General features: G+C 48.2%; 1 non-coding gene across 1 annotated transcript; it reads right to left on the minus strand.

The window, feature by feature from the left end:
* Positions 1-511: 511 nt before the first annotated feature.
* Positions 512-584, minus strand: TRNAK-UUU (transfer RNA lysine (anticodon UUU)). The gene has a single exon. It is a non-coding gene; the product is annotated as a tRNA-Lys (tRNA).
* Positions 585-6,148: the final 5,564 nt, after the last annotated feature.

Genomic DNA, 6,148 nt, shown 5'->3' on the forward strand with positions numbered 1-6,148 from the left:
TGAGCTGAGATGTCTACAGTGCAAATTTACCACTCCACGGCCCAAGCCCTGGGAGCCTGAGCTGGCATGGGTCAGCCCTGAGTATTTCATAGCAGTGTGGACATAGCCTAGCATTATGTCTACACTGCCATTAACACACCCAAGTCACTATTCTCAAACCCTGGGTCAGTTGATTCAGGCTTGTGGGGATTGTGCTGCAGGGTTACAAAGTTACAGTGTAGAAACTTGGGCTTGAGTCCAGCCTCTGAGACCCCATAAGGGGCAAGGTTCTCTGAGCCTGGGTGTCCAGTCTGAGCCCAAATGTCTACATTGCAGTTTTTAGCCCCACAACCTGAGCCCCAGGAGTCCAAGTCAGATGATCCAGCCAACCAGGCCACAAGGCTTTTATCACTGTATAGATACACTCTCAGTGTATGTCTACATTACAATGTAAGCCCAGGGTTAGCAGAAGTCAGGTCAGCATCAAAGAGGACTCCAGAAAGACAGTTTACGATCTTTGTGGGTAGTTTATCACCTAACCAGGGAATTGAACCCTGGACCCTCAAATTAAAAGTCTGATGCTCTACCAACTGAACTAGCCAGCTTCACAAAGAAAGAGAGCAAGTTGGTGCACAGGAGAAACTAGTCAAGAAAACAAGAGTAGGAAACAATAGGAGAAACCTACTGCTCTCTCTGGTCTGGTCAACACTACAAGTTTATATCAAATTTAGCAGTGGTAAATCGCATTAACCCTGCACCCGTCCACACAACAAAGCTTTTTATAGCAATATAAAGGGCTCTTAATACTGATATCTGTACTCCTCCCCGATGAGGGGAGTGGTGCTGAAATGGGTATTGCTATTTCGGATTAGGGTTAGTGTGGCTGCAATTTGATGGCATTGGCCTCCAGGCGCTATCCCACAGTGCACCATTGTGATCACTCTGGACAGCAATCTGAACTCAGATGCACTGGTCAGGTAGACAGGAAAAGCCTCGCAAACTTTTGAATTTCATGTCCTGTTTGCCTAGCGTGGAGCGCCGATCAGCACAGGTGACCATGCAGTCCCAGAATCAAAAAAGAGCTCCAGCCTGGAACACATGGGAGATACTGAAGCTGATCTCTGTATGGGGAGATGAATCTGTTCTATCAGAACTCCATTCCAAAAGACAAAATGCCAAAACATTTTATAAAAATCTCCAAGGCCATGATGGACAGAGGCCACAAGAGGGACTTGACACAGTGCTGAAACTTAAGGGAGCTGAGAGAAGCGTACCAGAAAGCCAAAGAATCAAATGGATGCTCATGGAGGGAGGGGCAACTGATGACCGTAGCTATCCCACAGTTCCCGCATTCTCCAAAAACCATTTGAATTCTTGGTTGAGTTCCCAAAGCCTGAAGGGTCAAAAACATTGTCGTGGGTGGTTCAGGGTATATTTCGTCCCCCCCTCCCCACCCCGTGAAAGCAAAGGGAAAAAAATTGTTTCTCACCTCTTTTCAATGTCACCATATGTCTACTGGATGCTGCTGACAGACGTGGTGCTGCAGCACTACATAGCAGCATCTCCTTCCCTTCCCTTCCTTGTGGACAGTAGACAGTACAGTAGGACTGGTATCCGTCATCATCGTCCCATGAGTGCTCCTGACTGGCCTAGGTGAGGTTAGCCAGGGGTGCCTGGGCAAAAATGGGAATGACTCCCAGGTCATTCTCTCCTTTAAGCTTTGTCTAATGGAGATTCAGTCCTACCTGGAATATCATAGCAGCTGGAGGCTGCCCTCTCCTCACGGCTTTTGAGCTTTGTTTGCAGGGGCAATAAAGTCAGTGTTGTTTAAGATTCCTGCATTCTTTATTACTTCATCACATAAATTGGGGGATAACTGCCACAGTAGCCCAGGAGGGGTGGCGGAGGAGGGAAACAATGGGAGAGGTTGTTGCAGGGGCACCCCCTAGAATGACATGCAGCTCATCATTTCTGCGGAATGTCTGCGGTTCCGCTCTGACCCGGAGTGGCCGTTTGCCTCTCTGGTTCTTTAATAGGCTTGCCTGATAGTCTAGACAGGACTGATTCTCCCTTTAGACAAAACTTAAAGAAGAGAATGAGCTGTGGAGTCATTCCCATTTTTGTCCATGCGCCCCCAGCTGACCTCACCGAGGCCGGCCAAGAGCGCCCATGACAGCAGGAGATGGTACAGTATAACTGGTAACCGTCATTGTCAACTTGCAAAGCAGCAGATGTTACAGTATGGCTGGTAACCATCTTTGCTAACTTGCAAATGGCAAGGGGATGCGGCTATGTAGCACTGCAGTACCGCGTCTGTCAGCACAATCCAGTAGACATATGGTGACAGTGAAAAAAGGGTGAACGGGGTCCATGGTTACCATGCTATGATGTCTGCTCGGGTAATCCAGGGAAAAGGGTGCGAAATGATTGTTTGCTGTTGCTTGCATGGAGGGAGGATTGAGTGATGACATTTACCCAGAATTACCCACGACACTGTTTTGCCCCATCAGGCATTAGGATCTCAACTCAGAATTCCAATGGGTGGGGGAGACGGTGGGAACTATGGGTTAGCTATGGGATAGCTACCCACAGTGCAACACTCTGGAAATCAATGCTAGCCTCGGTACATGGATGCACACCGCTGAATTAATGTGCTTAGTGTGGCTGTGTGCACTCGACTTTATACAATCTGTTTCCAAAAACCGGTTTCTGTAAAATTGGAATAATCTTGTAGTTTAGTCATACCCTGTGATTAACAACTTTGGTGGCTAATTGAAAGGCTGATGGTTCAAACCCAAGTGAAGATGGAGGTGGGTTTTTTTAGTGATGATAATCCAGTACATTTTAACAGGCAGAAAATTGTCTCCATGCTGGTCTAGCCTCATTGGCCAAGCATAAGTAGCACTTTTGCCAGATGTATTGGTGGTATATTGGTGAGTGTAGTTGTCTTATAAGCAGTGGACCTGGGTTTGATTCCCAGTGAATGAAGTGATGTGATGCTTTCTCTGCTGGGAATTGGTTTAATTTCAGTCACATTGTAGCAGTTTAGCAGTAGAATGAGAAAATCAATATCCTGCAGGTCATTCAACACACAATGGAGGAAGAAAGGGGTGGGACTACACAATGAGCTGTTGGAGTTATCCTGGTATTTCAGTGTTTGGATTAATTCTTTAAAACATTTCCTTTACTTCTCTCTCCCTTTTAGACTCAGAGCCTTTAAGGTCAGAAGGTGCCAGTGTGATCATCTAGTCCGAACTGCTGCACCTTGCAGGCCAAAAGACCCCACTCACCCACTCCTGTAGTAGACCCGGGAGGGGAGGCAGCTCTGTGCACTGCCCCTACCCCAGGCAACACATGGACAACATCTGCTCCCCTCCCACAATGGATGTGCAGAGATGTGCCAGCAGCACTGAGGGGGCTCCCTGCCCCCTCTACCTCAATCCCTCCGTGCCACTCCCAGAAGTGGCTGGCATGTTCTGGCATCCCCTGGGGCCGGGTGAGTGTCTCCATTCACTGTCCCGGCCCCAAGTACCAACTCCACAGCTCCCATTGGCCAGGAACTGCAGTCAATAGGAGCTCTGGGGGCAGCGCCTGCAGGCAGTGGCACACGGAGACCCCCCTGACCCCGCCCACCTAGAAGCTGCTGCCGCAGAGTTGTGTGTACCGGTCACTTTGAGAGCTGCATTGCCCAGGGTAAGTGTCGCCCCTCTTGCATCCCAACCACCTCCCCCAGGGCAGAGCCAGCACCCCGCACCCAAATTTCCTCCCAGATCTTTGCTTGTCTTCCTTTTACCCAGAACCATCCTCCTTCTCCTGAGATGCAAGTAGCCATCCCTGGGAAGCTAAGAGGCAGGCACAGGATTCTGCCTCCAGCAGCAAACCGCACCTCCTCAGGCTTTTCAGAATGAATGGTGGTGCTCTACTAACCCCACTTAGCCACATTGAGGCGCTTAGCTTCTGCCCTGCCTTCGTCAGCTTGACTTTCCTCTTTTGCTCCATTCCTGTCTCACTCCCTCCTTTGGCAAGTCACAAAAAGGAGGCCAGAAGGAAGAGTCGGCCGCCATAGGCCAATCTCCAAGGGCAGGGGAGACCAAGCCACAAGGCTTCAGAAAGTGATTGGCCAAGATCCTCTACCTTTCCCCTGCTGATGCCAAGGCTTTTTCTCAGCTCATTTCACCACCCTCTGTCCTGCAGGGGTTGAGTTTATCGCAGGTGTTACCTGACATTGGGCCAGCTAGTAAGCATAGGGAGCACTAATGACCCACTAGAGTTTGGCAGAAAGCAGCACGTTTATTATACGGACAGCTAAGCTCAAAAGAAGAAAGGGGTGTGTGTCACGCTCACACTTGCATACTCACGCTCCCAGGACTGGCTCGGCACTAGAGATGTCAGGATTCTGCAAGGTAAGTGTCCCACAGCACAGCTATGGACGGTGCGATGAAGGTAGGTCTTCCTGAGGCACAATGAAATACAACACAGAGAACCACTAGCCAGGCTTTCCAGACAAAGAGCATTCACTGGAGGTACAAGCTTGTGAGTGCTCTCCTGAGCACAGGGCCCCTTCCCCTTTTAAGGACCTGCACCTAATGGCCTGCGACCAGCATGACTTGGCTGCATCTGGTTGGTCACACTCCACCTTGGGCAGTGTCCATGCTTTGGGTGATCGCTGCCTAATTAGAGTCCCAGAAACCTGGTCTACCTGGGAGCTCTTCTGCTCTTCAACCAGCCCATTCATCCCACAAGCATTCCAGGAGGGAGCGGGAGGGGGAAAGTCATTTCACAGGCATTCAGAGAGGGAGAGGAGACAAAAGTGGGAGCTGGAGAAGTATAACAGACCTTTTGAGCATAGAAATCACTGCTGCTCCTACAACAGCAGGGACAAGCCACTAGGAGCTGGGAAAATTAAGCCAGCATGTTTCGGCCTGGTTTACAAACCAGGGATCTTTTGCATGTTAGGCAAATGTGATAATCACTACACTACAGAAACTCTGTCACAGTCCTCTGCCCCTCCCTTCATAAGAACATAAGAATGGCCATACTGGGTCAGACCAAAGGTCCATCCAACTCCGCATCCTATCTGCCAACAGCGACCATTGCCAGGTGCCCCAGAGGGACTGATCAGGTAATGATCAAGTGATCTCTCTCCTGCCATCCATCTCCACCCTCTGACAAACAGAGGCTAGGGACACCATTCCTTACCCATCCTGGCTAATAGCCATTCATGGACTTATCTTCCATTAATTTATCTGCAAAAAGAATGAGGACCACTTGTGGCACCTTAGAAACTAACAAATGTATTTGAGCATATGCTTTCGTGGGCTAAAACCCAGTTCATTGGATGCATGCAGTGGAAAATACAGCAGGAAGATATATATATACACACGCAGAGAACATGAAAAAATGTGTGTTCCCATACACACTATAACGAGAGTGAGCAGTTAAGGTGAGCTATTATCAGCAGGAGGAAAAAATCTTTTGCAGTGATAATCAGGATGGCCCATTTCCAACAGTTGACAAGAAGGTGTGAGTAATGGTAGGGGGACAAATAAACATGGTGAAATAGTTTTACTTTGTGTAATGACCCATCCATTTCCAGTCTCTATTTGAGTCTAAATTAATGGTGTCCAGTTTGCAAATTAATTCCAATTCAGCAGTCTCTCATGGGAGTCTGTTTTTGAAAGATTTTTGTTGTAACAGTGTGACTTTTAAGTCTGTAAATTAGTGACCATGGAGGATGAACTGTTCTCTGACTGGTTTTTGAATGTTATAATTCTTGACATCTGATTTGTGTCCATTTATTCTTTTCAATAGAGACTGTCTGGTTTGGCCAATGTATGTGGCAGAGGGGCATTGCTGGCACATGATGGCATATATCACATTGGTAGATGTGCAGGTGAACGAGCCTCTGATAGTGTGGCTGATGTGATTAGGTCCTATGATGGTGTCCCCTGAATAGATATGTGGACAGAGTTGGCAACGGGCTATGTTGCAAGGATAGATTCCTGGGTTAGTGTTTTTATTGTGTGTTTGCTGGTAAGTATTTGTTTCAGGATGGGGGCTATCTGTAAGCAAGGACTGGCCTATCTCCCAAGATCTGTGAGAGTGAGAGACCATCCTTCATGATAGGTTGTAGATCCTTGATGATGCACTGGAGAGGTTTTAGTTGGGG

The sequence above is a fragment of the Gopherus flavomarginatus genome, chromosome 1, assembly GCF_025201925.1.
Source record: "Gopherus flavomarginatus isolate rGopFla2 chromosome 1, rGopFla2.mat.asm, whole genome shotgun sequence".
NCBI lineage: Eukaryota > Metazoa > Chordata > Testudines > Testudinidae > Gopherus > Gopherus flavomarginatus.